The sequence below is a fragment of the Leucoraja erinacea genome, chromosome 7, assembly GCF_028641065.1.
Source record: "Leucoraja erinacea ecotype New England chromosome 7, Leri_hhj_1, whole genome shotgun sequence".
Taxonomy (NCBI): Eukaryota; Metazoa; Chordata; class Chondrichthyes; order Rajiformes; family Rajidae; genus Leucoraja; species Leucoraja erinaceus.
In genome coordinates, this window is record NC_073383.1 from 27,039,014 (window position 1) to 27,052,554 (window position 13,541).

The window sequence follows — 13,541 nt, forward strand, 5'->3', positions numbered from 1 at the left end:
GATTCTGACTGTGCTTGAGTGATTCCTATTGTATCACACGCTGGGCTTTGATATCCCCATCGCCCAACAGTGCATTGGTCTGATACCCCCACCCCGTGTACCCTGTTGCTTTCTGTAGGATATGCACTCTTCTATTAGCCAGCGCGTTGCCTCCCTTTGACAGCAACACACCCCGTGTTCAAATCCGTGTAGTTTGGGTTTTTTTCCCCTGAAAGTCCACCGCTTTCCACAGAAAGATGAACACATTGCCTTATAAGGCTGACAGTGGCTAAAACTGTGAATGCGGCCAGAAATGTTTTGAGCGCCATATATCACGGCGCCGTGATCCCTCTTCGTATCGCAATTGGACTCCAGGAACACCTTGTGTTCGTAAATCGCGTTGAAACTCCCGACAAACGCGCAGAGGGCGCGGGTTCCCCACTGACACAGCCGCTCCTTCAGTAAGTATAACACTCTCAACGACTTAACCTTCAATAAGTGACTGTTTTCATATTCCCAAGTTTAATTTTGATTACCAAATAAATAGAGGGTGCTTTTTAAAAAATAATCTATGCTAGTACTCAGTTTATGTTTCAATTCATCTCAGAAACCAATCTCCTAGTGTGCCTGAGATTTACCTGGGATTGAGTCAGCATTGTATATTGCCCGAGGCAGCAAGCCGACTGAAGTTTCAGGGACAGTAGCGTGGCGAAGGGAATTAGCCTGAATATTTAGATTGCAGCAGAGTCCTGGCGCTGGCAGTGGGGGCAGGAGTGAGTATTCCGTCTGTTTCTGGACAGCTAACCTGTTCCTACTACCCGCAACACACAGTCGCACCTTGGTTTCAGTGGGGGGATTTCGAGCAGAGTGGCAGAAAGCAACACGGCTGTGTGGACAGGCGGGAGTTACAGTGGGTCGCCGCTGATTCCGTGGCCGCGAACACAGCGTGTGAGCTCGACTCTGAGTCTCACTGAAGCGCAGCCGGTGCAGTTCCGCAGAGAGGCGGCGAGCAGAGTCTTTAACTTCCCCGGGAGCCTTCTTGCCGAAAGGTCAGTGTTTCTACAGCGTTGTGGCATCCCCGGCAGTCCTGCTGAAAGCAGACGATTTCTACCAATACTCCTTTCTCAGGAAATTTGCATTTATTTAAGACACCCATGCAAACTTTTTTTTCTTGAAAAATCTGATTAAGTTCAAGGTTTTAAGAAACAGTCTTGTGCCATTTGGGGTATTTTGTTTATTGGCATTGGTTTATTATCGTCACGCGAAAGAGATACAATGAAAACAGGAGACACGACGAACTGCAGATGTTGGAAACTTGTGCATAACAGTTTGTCACCAAAAAAGTGTTTGGTCTCAACCCGGAACGTCGCCTGTCCATTCCCTCAAGACATGCTGCCTGACCCGCTGAGTTACTAGTTTTCTGTACAGTGGAACAAATGTTTTGCGTGCCATCCAAGTAAATCGTGAGTACAACAGGTAGAACAAACGAGAAAATAAACAGTGTAGAATATACTGTTGTGGACTGCAGAGCTTATTTTTTTCAAACTGCAAGAGCCTCAACCAAGTAAATTGGAAGAATGGGAATTAAATTTTATCCCATAGTCTGATAACAGTAGGGAAGACGCTTTTATTTGGATCTGGTGGTAAGTGCATTCGAGCGTTGTAGCTTCTGTTCCAAGGGAGTGGGGAGACAAGAGAATGACCCGGGTGTGAGTGGTCCTTGATTATGTGGCTGCTTTCCCCTGTGCTTTGCTTGCACTGATGAAAGGAGGCAGTCATTATTAAAAGCACATTTGTCAACATTTTGTTGGTGGAGATAAAAGAGCAAAAAAAAAGTCTTGCATACCAAGCCGATAATAGGAGTATACGTGCCTTTTCACCATGTACATCTTTGTATGCTTACAATGATACGTGGTAGTCAGCAACCTTTATATGCCTGATGGGCATGCGTTTTGAAACAGTTTTGAATGGAGCATGAAGTAATATAATACTCCTCTGACAATAGGTATTAATTAAAAAAAATAATACATGGTAACATAAACCCTCACTCATTGCTCTGGTGTGTTTACCTCAAGTACCACATTGAAGTGTGAGCTGGATGAATGAAAATCTCTGATGGAATTTATCCTATTCCCCACGTGTGGAATGACAACATTACATGTGCAGAGGGCGCTTTCAATATTTTTGAGTGGACTGTAAAAAGTTTCCTTCATCTTTCTATGTTATAGTGGTTAATGCCACCTCGATATTTACAAGTTTAATTAAGACCTTTTAACATTGAGGCCTTCAGCAAGATCATTAAATGCTGAAGAGAACAAGATCTCGGTTGCTATAAGCAATTAAAATACAAAGTTAAGGTGATGGGGTTTCGATTTTTTTTTCAAATTGTTTGCACTTTTGATCTATTTAAAAAATACTTTTGGCAACTTTATTCCGTTAACCCCTAACTAGCAATCATTTTGAGGGGAAATTATGCAAGGGTGTTATGTTAAGGTTTTATAAAGCGCTGGTCAGACCACGTTATTTAGTATTGTGAGCAGTTCTGAGGAAGGATGTGCTGGTGTTGGTGAGGATCCAGGGGAGGTTTATGAAAATGATCCTGTGGATGATTAGGTTAATGCATGAGCGGAAATCTTGGGGGGGGGGGGGGGGGGGAACGGGGGGAATGTCCCCTTCCATGCTTTGAGAGGTGGGGGACAATCCCCCCCCCCCCCCCCCCCCCCCCATGTTTTGTAATCCGGACTTTATCAGACGCTTTCCAAGGGCTGAATTGGCCCGTTCGCTGCATCGAGGCGATCGAGGCTCCCGATGTCGAAGCCCCCGCCAGCCGATGAAAGACCCCGTGAACGGGCCGATTCAAGCCCCACGATTCGGGGCGGACGAAGCTGCTGTTGCTGGAGTTCGGAGTCCGTCACCAACCAGGTCAGCTCCCGATGTTACCGTCCACAAGGCCCACGGCCGAAGCCTCGCATGTGTGCGCTTGTGCGCGCGTGCATGTGTGTGCGCGTGTGGGGCCGCCAAGAATTGTGTCCCCCCCATGTTTTGATTAGGATTTCCGCGCCTGGAATTTATGAGTGTTTGGCAGCTCGGGACCTGTACTAGCTGGATTTTAGAGGGGGGGGGGGGTGATCTCATTGAAGCCTACTGGATAATTAAAGGCTTGGAGAGAGTGTATGTGGAGAGGATGTTTCCAGTAATGGGAGAGTATAGAACCAGAGGGCATCACCTCAGAATAAAAAGTTGTACCTTTATAATTGGGTTGAGGAGGAATTTCTTTAGCCAGAGGGTGCTGAATCTGTGGAATGTATTGCCACAGTCGCCTGTGGAAGCCAAAACATTGGGTACTTTTAAATCAGAGATTGATAAGTTCTCGATTTAGTAAGGTGTCATAGCTTATGGGGAGAAGGCAGAGGAATGAGGTTGAGAGGGGAAATTAAATCATTCATGAATAAATGGGTGACTCGATGAACAGAATGGCCTAATTCTGAAGATAGACACAAAATGCTGGAGTAACTCAACATCTCTGGTGAAAAGGAATAGGTGACATTTCAGGTCGGAATCCTTCTTCAGACTGAAAGATAGAGAAGGCCGGAACAAAACAAGACCGGCAACAGATGACCTCGGGAAGGGTGGAGTCCATAATGGTCCATTGTTGGCTGGGGAAGATGTGCTATCGACGGATTCAAAGATGCGAACAATGGAATAGTAGAATGATTAGGGTGGGGGCCTAATTCTGCTCATTTGGCTTGTGGTTCTGTGGTCATGTTCTGGAGAGGGGCTTTGTGTGGTTCCTTGTGGTCTTGCAATTAACTTCTGAGGTAACCAAGGTAGAGTGAACATCTGATGATTTCCCTGCTGATGGAGAAGGAATGGTCTCTTGGTGGGTTGGCCCACTAGGAGGGTTGAGATCGTGTATTTGAGGCAGATCCTCCTCCACACCTTGCTGTGCTCAGTGCAAGATTTATTTAGTTTCACCATTGAGCATACTGTAATCAAGTCTTTGCTCTACCTCTCCAACAGAACACGTTCTTTTCTCAATTACAATCAGACAACTCATTCGTGCTGTTGGCATAAGTTTGGCAAGTGGCAGGGGAAGGGTAGATTGTTGACATACTAACGTGAACAAGAAGTTTTAAAAGTTTCTGTGATTAGATAGTTGTTGCTGCATGGCTCCCAACTGTGGAAATGTTGTTAGTTATGGCTAATTAGTTTCCTACATTTTTAAACAAATGACTGGAAGTCAGTTGGGTAACAAAATTGGTGGGTTAAAAAAAAGAATGTAGAGAGTGCTGGTGTAATTCCGGATCAGGTAGCATCTCCGGAGGACATGGATTGGCAACCTTTTGCCTCTAGACCCTTCTTCAGGTTGATTGCAATAAGGGGAAGAAAGCTGGAAAAGAGGTGGGACAAAGCCTGGCACTGCTAAGTGGATACACTTGAGAGGTTTTTTTTGTGGCAGATTCATTGACAAAGGCCAGAGATGAAAAGCAGATAAAAGGGTGTCAGAAAGGGAAATAAAATGAATGACATGTGACGTCAGAGGGAGGGATATAGATGGAAGGGGATGGGGGTAAGGGGAAAAGGAAGAGAGGGGTGTTACCTAAAATTGGAGAATTCAATATTCATACCATTGGGTTGGAAGCTATCCAAGTGAAATGTAATGTGCTGTAACTCCATTTGGAATGTGGCCTCAAAATCATGCAGAGTCACTGGCCCTTTGGCCTAGCGCGTCCATGCTGACCAAGATGCCCCATCTACAGTACTAGTCCTACTTGCCCACATTTGGCCCACATCACTCTAAACCTTTCCTATCCATGTAACTGTCTCCGGACAGGTAATGGAGGCGACCCAGTTCAATGTAGGAATGGGAAGGGGAGTTAAAATGGTTAGCCATAGGTAGATCCAGCAGGCCTAGCCAGATGTGGTGGCTCCTTTAAACATTATCAATGGTCCAAAGATCTTTGGTAAATAAAAAAAATATATACACTGCTTTAATTCAAGATTTTCAATCACTCAATAATCTGCCTCAGTTCAATGGTACAATCACCAATGGTATAGAGAGAAAACGTTTCTGTGTAATATCCCAACATGAGTTAATAACATTTGGATTGGGCATGGAAATCACCTCACTCTTGGGTCTTGCATTATTCTGCAGGGTCGGCACGGTGGCGCAGCGGTAGAGTTGCTGTCTTATAACGCCAGAGATCTGGGTTAGATCATGACTATGGGTGCTGTCTGTGTGGATTGTGTCTGTTCTTCCTGTGACCTAGTGTGTAGGATATTGTTAGTATATGGGGTGATCGTAGGTCGGTATGGACTGAACGGTCCTCTCATCAACCAGGGAGTGGGCCAGACCTCCCTTCTACCTCATTATAGACCTTCGAACTATCTTTAATTGCACTTTTTGGGACTTTACATTCCCGAGCCCCCATTCGCTGTGATGGTATTTCAGTCTCAGTCACAGAGGCCGACGTCAGGAAATTCTTCAGAGGGGTGAACCCTCGAAAAGTGCCTGGACCTGATGGTATACCCGGTCGTGTTCTAAAAACCTGTGCGGACCAACTGGCTGGAGTTTTTACGGACATTTTCAACCTATCACTTCTGAGGTCTGTGGTTCCCACCTGCTTTAAAAGGCATCAATTATACCAGTGCCCAAGAAGAGTAAGGTGACGTGCCTCAATGACTATCGACCAGTGGCAGTAACGCCGGTGGTGATGAAGTGCTTTGAGAGTTTGATCATGTAGCAAATCAACTCCTACCTCGACAAAAACCTGGACCCACTGCAGTTCGCGTACAGCCACAACAGATCAACGGTGGATGCGATCTCGCTGGCTCTCCACTCTGCTCTGGACCACTTGGACAACAAAAACTCATATGTCAGGCTGTTATTCATTGATTACAGCTCGGCATTCAACACAATCATCCCATCCAAGCTGGTTACCAAACTCGCAGAACTGGGTCTCTGCGCATCCCTCTGCAATTCGATCCTCGACTTTCTCATTCACAGACCACAGTCTGTTTGTATTGGTGGAAATGTGTCAGCCTCGATAACAATCAGCATGGGAGCACCTCAAGGCTGCGTGCTCAGCCCCCTGCTATACCCACTCTATACTCATGACTGCGTAGCCAGTCACAGTGCGAACTCCATCATCAAGTTCACTGACCACACCACGGTTGTGGGACGTATCACTGATGGGGATGAGTCGGAGTATAGAAGAGAGATTGAACTGTCCATATGGTGCCAGCCCAATAACCTGGCCCTCAACACCAGCAAAACCAAGGAACTGATTGTGGACTTTAGAAGGAGTAGGATGGGGACCCACAGTCCCGTTTATATCAACGGGTCGATTGTTGAAAGGGTCAAGAGCTTCAAATTCCTGGGCGTGCACATCTCTGAAGATCTTTCCTGGTCCGAGAACACTGATGCAATTATGCATGTCCCCATCCTACTCCTTCTAAAGTCCACATCAGCACCTCTACTTCCTGAGAGGATTACGGAGAGTCGGTTTGTCAAGGAGGACTCTCTCTAACCTCTACAGGTGCACAGTCGAGAGCATGCTGACCGGTTGCATCGTGGCTTGGTTCAGAAACTTGAGCGCCCTGGAGAGGAAAAGACTACAAAAAGTAGTAAACACTGCCCAGTCCATCATCGGCTCTGACCTTCCTTTCATCGCAGTCACTGCCTCAAAAAGGCTGGCAGTATCATCAAAGACCCACACCATCCTGGCCACACACTCATCTCCCTGCTACCTGCAGGTAGAAGGTACAGGAGCCTGAAGACTGCAACAACCAGGTTCAGGAATAGCTACTTCCCCACAACCATCAGGCTATTAATCCTGGCTCGGACAAAACTCTGATCATTAACAACCCATTATCTGTTATTTGTACTTTATCAGTTTATTTATTCATGTGTGTATATATTTATATAATGGTATATAGACACACTGATCTGTTTTGTAGTAAATGTCTACTATGTTCTGTGTGCTGAAGCAAAGCAAGAATTTCATTGGCCTATCAGGGACACATGACAATAGACTCACTTGAACTAAATATTATACCCTTTATCCTGTATTTGTACACTGGACGGCTTGATTATAATCATGTATTGTCTTCTTGCTGACTGGATAGTACACAACAAAAAGCTTTTCACTGTACCTTGGTACACGTGACAATAATAAACTAGACTGATGGGTCACATCGTTACCTCTGAGTGGCTCTATTGAGAACACCCTGAATCATTGATAGAAACCAAATGCTGGAGTAACACAAAATGCTGGAGTAACTGGAGGGGGCCATGCAACATCTCTGGAGAACATAGATAGTTGACCTTTTGGGTTGGGACTCTTCTTCAGACTCTTGTATCCACCTTGAATGTAGATGGTAGGAGATTCAGGTCTACCATTGGGTGTGACAGAACCTCCGTGGTTGCAGGTTAGCCTCAAAGTTTGGAACTGTCATTCTCTGAAAATGGAGACGCAAGGAACCACAGATGTTGGAATGTTGACTTTAAATAGCCGACTTCTTTTTGTCCTTTCTTTTCAGACTTGCATGAAAACCAGTTTAGATCTTATTAATAGTGTGGAAACAAGCCCTATAGCCCATTGAGTCTGCGCTAACCACCAATTGCCCTGAACACTAGCACTATCCTACACACCAGGGACAATTGTAATTCACAGAAGCCAATTAACTTACAAACCAGTATGGCTTTGGAGAGTGGGAGTAAACCAGAGCACCCGGAGAATACCCATGCAGTACTCAGCGAAAACCCAAACTAACCCATCCACCATTAAAGCACAGAAGCTTTATATCATCTAAAATCTAAAGCCCAAGAATCATGTCTCCAAAACTTCTTAAATGATCCAACGTGATCCGAAACATCATCTGTCTATGTTCTCCAGAGATGCTGCTTGATCTGCTGAGTTACTTCAACACTTTGTGTATTTTGTTCTAAACCAGCACTTGTATGTACCTTGAATCACAGTGGATGAAAGGCATGAGGTACAACACCAGCATCATGTGCCACAGCCCAAAAAAGTCTCCTTGGTCCCTTAAATTAAATATTTGTGACTGCCCGAGGCATGTTTGAATGAATACTTTCTCTATGGCACTCGTACATGCAGAGTTTTGGCTGAAGAATACTTGTTGCTACCTGTTAATAAGCCCTCTAATAATGAAAGCTACACAATTATAAACAATTAGGCCCCAACAAGTTTCCACAGCTCTCTCTAGACAAATGGATCATAAAAGTTAAAACCAAGAAGTAATTGAGAAATATAAGCCGTAAGCAATTTACCTCCAATAATATTAAATGTAGTTCATATTTCATGGTCACAAAGCAGAGCAGTTCATTCACTGATGTTGTCTATAATTGGAAATTTGTCTTCCAAACTATACACAACATGCTTGTGCTCATACTCTCCATTTATTCCATAACTGACCTTCTGTTTACTTATCCAAAGGTATGTGAATATGTTTCCTAATGGCCATCAGTTACATGAAACTCCCACCTTTGCTTTAAATGTTCAGGAATATAATTTAGTTTATCATATTTCCAAATTATAGAACAGTGCGGCACAAGGGCTGGCCCGTCGGCCCATATTTCTGCACCGAGCAGACAATATCATATCATGTATAACTATTGAAACTCTGACCTTGGATGTGTGTGTGTGTGTGTTTTCATATGTGATTCACATCTTGAAAACCCGACGCGGTAACGGTGAAATTTTTACATATTCCGGTAGAGATTTACCTCATGATTTCGAAAATCCCCTCATCTGAAAATTGATTCATTATTTCCCGAGTTTTTTACTAAAATTGTTCACCAACCTGACATCTTTTTAAAATCTAACGTGCTGAAGCGAGCTGGATGATGTCAGAGAGTTTTCAACGCGCAGCTCTCTGTCCCCCTCCCTCCCTCTCTGTCCCCCTCCCTCCCTCTCTGTCCCCCTCCCTCCCTCTCTGTCCCCCTCCCTCCCTCTCTGTCCCCCTCCCTCCCTCTCTGTGCCCCCCCCCCCCTCCCTCTGCCCCCCCCCCCCTCTCTGCTCCCCCCTCCCTGAGTGGATAGGGTGGGGGATGGTGTAAAAGGAGCAAATTAATAATATTAATATATCAAGCAGGGGGTCAGTGTGTGTGTGACGCCGAAGGCTCCCCCCCACACCCCACCCCCACCACAACTGCGCGTTGAGAGGACGGGACCCAACGGGTCCCCCTTGGTCCAGTTCTCAATAAATATTTATTTGGAATAGATGGAACTTTTACTTTGGATAAGAATCTGTTGACAATTTTTAATGTTGCAACAGCATTACTCTCCAAATAATGTAAGCCTCACGAGTTTCCAGGACTTTCCAGTCAATAATTAGCATTTTCTCAAAATCTGCAGACATTAATAAACAAACCTTGTGTAAACATTGATTGTTTTTCACTGTACAATGCAAGGAAATGAACAACTTGGCTTAATGCATTTCTGATGTAATAGCAAGTTAACAGCTTTTGCTTAATACTCACTTCAGCGTGTTATTTAGTTTATACTTGAATCACTTTATATTCATGAGCACTCATGCTAAAGCTCACTTGCTCACAAAAAATCTGAAGCTCAAATATACACAAAAATGTAGTTTTGTGCTCATTGCTGCCTGTTTATATGTCACATAGAAGGTGGTGGGTATATGGAATGAACAGCCAGAGGAGGTAATTGAGGCAGTTACTGTAACAATATTTAAAAGATGCTTGGACAGGTACATGGATAGGAAAGATTAAAAGAGATATGGGCCAAAGGCAGGCAGGCATTACCAGTGTTGATGGGACATCTTGGTTTGCCATGATTGGGCCGAAAGGCTGTATATCAATGATTTTAAATGAACGCTTCCACAAATGGTCTCCCTGTTACATTTTTTCAAAAACCTCATTATTTGTTCAAGATTGTGAAATTTTGTTCTGGGTTGTCGGAATTATGTTTGTGCATTATTTGACCACTACAATTATTTAGGTGAATCAATGGAATTCATTGCCACAGACAGCAATGGAGGCCAAGTCTGGGTATCTTGGTAGGTTCTTGATTAGTAAGGGTGGCAAAAGACGGGGAGAAGGCAGGAGAATGGGGTTGAGAGGAAAAGATAGATTAGATAGATAGATAGATAGGGCGGTACGGTGGCGCAGCGGTAGAGTTGCTGCCTTACTGTGCTTACCGCGCTTACAGTGCCGGAGACTCGGTTGGATCCCTCCCGACTACGGGTACTGTCTGTATGGAGTTTGTACGTTCTCCCCGTGACCGTGTGGGTTTTCTCCGAGATCTGTTTGGTCCATTAACTTGCAGGCACCTTTTCAGCACACATTTTGATTACTTTTCATTCAACCATAGAGATATAAAGTTTATAATAGACTTTATTTGTATTCCTATGATTCTACAGTCCTTGGCTGGGAACCTGGAGCTCACCACAATTGTTCCCAATTGGGCCCGCACCTGTGGGCCCGCTCCTACACTTTGTGCTATAGTTGGGTCTAGTATGGCTCGGGGCATAAGGGGGGAAGGGGGCTAAGATAGATCAGCTGTGATTGAATGGCGGAATAGACAATGGGCTAAATTGCCTAATTCTGCTTCTATCACATGACTTTATGACCTTATGCCCTGAGCCATACTAGACCCAACTATAGCTTTATATCCCCTACTACAATCAGTCTGAAGTAGGGTCAAAATGTCGCCTATCCATGTTCTCCATGGATACCGCCTGACCTGCTGAGTTACTCCAGGATTTTTTATTCAATGCAAGATTCAGCCCTGGTGTACCAGCCCTGCGCAGTCCTGTACCAGGGAAGGATGACCAGTTTAGTACCACAGCATGTATCCCGTCCCAGATCAACATTTGGTGTTTCAAAAGCATGTTTATAATCGTCATATATACTTAATGACCTGCCTGATTGGATGTTGGTCTAGCCTGATGGCCATGATAAGATTGAGGGATTAGTTTAATTTAGAGATACAGTGTGCAAATGGGTCCTTCGGCTCATCCAGTCCATGCCGACCAACAATCTCCTGTACACTAATTCAATGTTATGCCAGTTTCACATCCTACACGCTAGGGGTAATTTACAGAAGCCCATTAACCCACAACTCATTGGAATGAGGGAGGAAACCGGAGCATCCGGACAAGACCCACACAATCACAGGGAGAAGGTACAATCTCTGTACAGTCAGCACACGAGGCAGGATCGAACCTGAGCCTTTGATGCTGGTTGGCAGCAACTCTACCGCTGTGCCGCCCGATGTATGAGGTTATAATGTCACACAGTTTCACTGTCCCTAGTTACTTCCCCCGTTTCTTCTTGTATGCCAAGGATTAATAATAATAAACCTTGTGACAGTGACCCCCTCCCCCCACCATCCCCATTCTACTGGCATCGGTGGCGGACTGGCCAAGGTGTCAGCTTGCCCAATGGCAAGTGGGCCCCTGATGAAGTGGGCCCCCTTTATCTCCTGGCAACCAATATTTTTAGACCCAGTCCGTCACTGCCTGGCATGATGAGGGGAGTTGGAGGGTGGCTCTACTAGTTGTTTAACACATGGTTGAGATGAAAACGACGGAAGGTCAGGCCACTGAGCTTAATCACAGTGGGCTAGTTTACAAATGAGCCTTGCACATTGATGGACATACTGCTGTGCATACTTCCTGAGGGAGCCAGCTAATACTTCACCGACATAGCATCTTGCTGCAAATACGACAGAATTGTAGCATGCACTTGTTGCTATTTTGATCTCAGAATTGCGGCAGTATGGCTGAATTGCTTTCAACCCAGTTTCAAAACTGCATTTCTTTTACATCTTTAGGGTGGCACGGTGGCTCAGCGGTAGAGTTGCTGCCTTACATTGCCAGAGACCCGGGTTCGATCGTGACTACAGGTGCAGAGTTATTAGCGTTCTCCCTGTGACCACGTGGGTTTTCTCCGGGTGCCCCCGTTTCCTCCCACCTTTCAAAGATGTGCAGGCTTGTAGGTTAATTGGCTTCAGTAAAAATTGTAAATTGTCCCCAGTGTGTAAGATACCCACTCCCTGCTCACAAAGGTGCTAATTACAGAAGCCAATTAACCCACAAACCCACACATTTTCGGCAAGTGGGAGGAAACCGGAACACCCGGGTGAAACCCCTGTGGTCACAGGAAGAAGGTGCCAACTCCACACAGACAGCACCCTCGGTCAGGATTCAACCCTGGTCTCTGGCGCTGAGAGTCAGCAGCTCTACCACTGTGCCTCCTTATCAAATCTTGTTCTAAAATATTTTACAATCCAAAATTGTTACTCGTGAAAATTAAGTAAGGAAATACTTTAGTAATGGAGAAGTAACGCTCGTTGATATGAATGTGAAAAGACCATACATGCAGTGAAAAATCAACGGGCCTATTTTTAATGGGATTGATTTTAGGTTGCATTGCATTTTCACGTTGCATATACTTTGTTCCAAGGCATTTATTTTGCAAATTTGTCCAAACTACTGTGGGATAAAACATTTGTGAATACTTTTGTGCTTTCAATCCACATGATGTAGGCGCATGACATGAAGTGCTGCGTGCATTTGATGTCATTATAACAAGTTGACATGCGGACGGTCTCTGTTCCACCACCCTAGCAACAAGAACAGCGCAGTCTCTTAATCCTTCAATGAGGCCACCACATTCAAACACTCTTGATTTCACAGTTGTAAAAGACTACTTGCATGTATAATATACCCCCTCATTCTTTTACTTGAGTCGCTTGCTGGCAAGGAACAACACCCGCGGCCAAGTCTGGAAGAAAATGTCTCTGAGTTACTAAATTTCACTGAAGTGTGTAATGTCTGTCGACTTTGCCTCTGCCTTCACTCCAGAGAGAAATTGCTGGTAAATCACTCTGATGACATTTAATAAACGTAACCGGACATTTCAGTATTCATTGCTGATTCTTAATCATAGAATTTAGCAGCAACATGTGTACGTAACTGTCTGTAATGAGGTACTATGTATAGAAAGTTATAATTCATGTGTGGAGGTGACAATTGTGGTCATTACTCCTAAGGTATTTAATACAACTTTTTTTAAACTTTAAATGTGGACTTGAGTGGTAACTAGCTCTTAGAAAATTACAATGTAGTGGGTTTTATAAAAGTTGTCCAGACTGTCTAGAATGCAACTAATAAATAGCCTAGTGGTTTAGAAAACTACTTTTGGACAGAAGACTTCATGCCCTTTATTCAATCCCATTTAAGCAGATTCAGGTATCGTTCTAGTGAAATATTGGAGAACCCGGATTCAGTCAAATAGTTTGTTTTAATTTCTATGATGTTCATAATCAATTTTGATCACGTTTTGAGGCAACTGCATTATTATTGAAGTAGTGCTTCCTAAAGAAGGGCTGACGTGACGTTGATCACACATTTGAATTTCTCAAAGCTGTCCAACCTTTCTTCATAAAGAAACCCTTTTGTTGCATGAACCTTCCACAATAAGTAAATGCTTCCTTAAACTGGAGAACCAGTACGCAACACTCCAGGTGTGGTCTCTCCAATGCCCCATGCAGCTGCACAACTTCCCTGTTT

General features: G+C 44.4%; 1 protein-coding gene across 9 annotated transcripts in view; it reads left to right on the plus strand.

Annotated features, from left to right (window-relative positions):
• Nucleotides 1-231: 231 nt before the first annotated feature.
• LOC129698790 (myosin light chain kinase, smooth muscle-like) overlaps nt 232-13,541 on the plus strand; it is a 258,392-nt gene continuing 245,082 nt past the window's right edge. For 4 of the 9 annotated variants that reach the window (XM_055638065.1, XM_055638066.1, XM_055638072.1 and 1 more), the window contains exon 1: nt 482-1,028. The gene's annotated coding sequence lies outside the window, so the exon portion shown is untranslated. The other 5 variants (XM_055638069.1, XM_055638071.1, XM_055638073.1 and 2 more) reach the window with 3 other exon arrangements.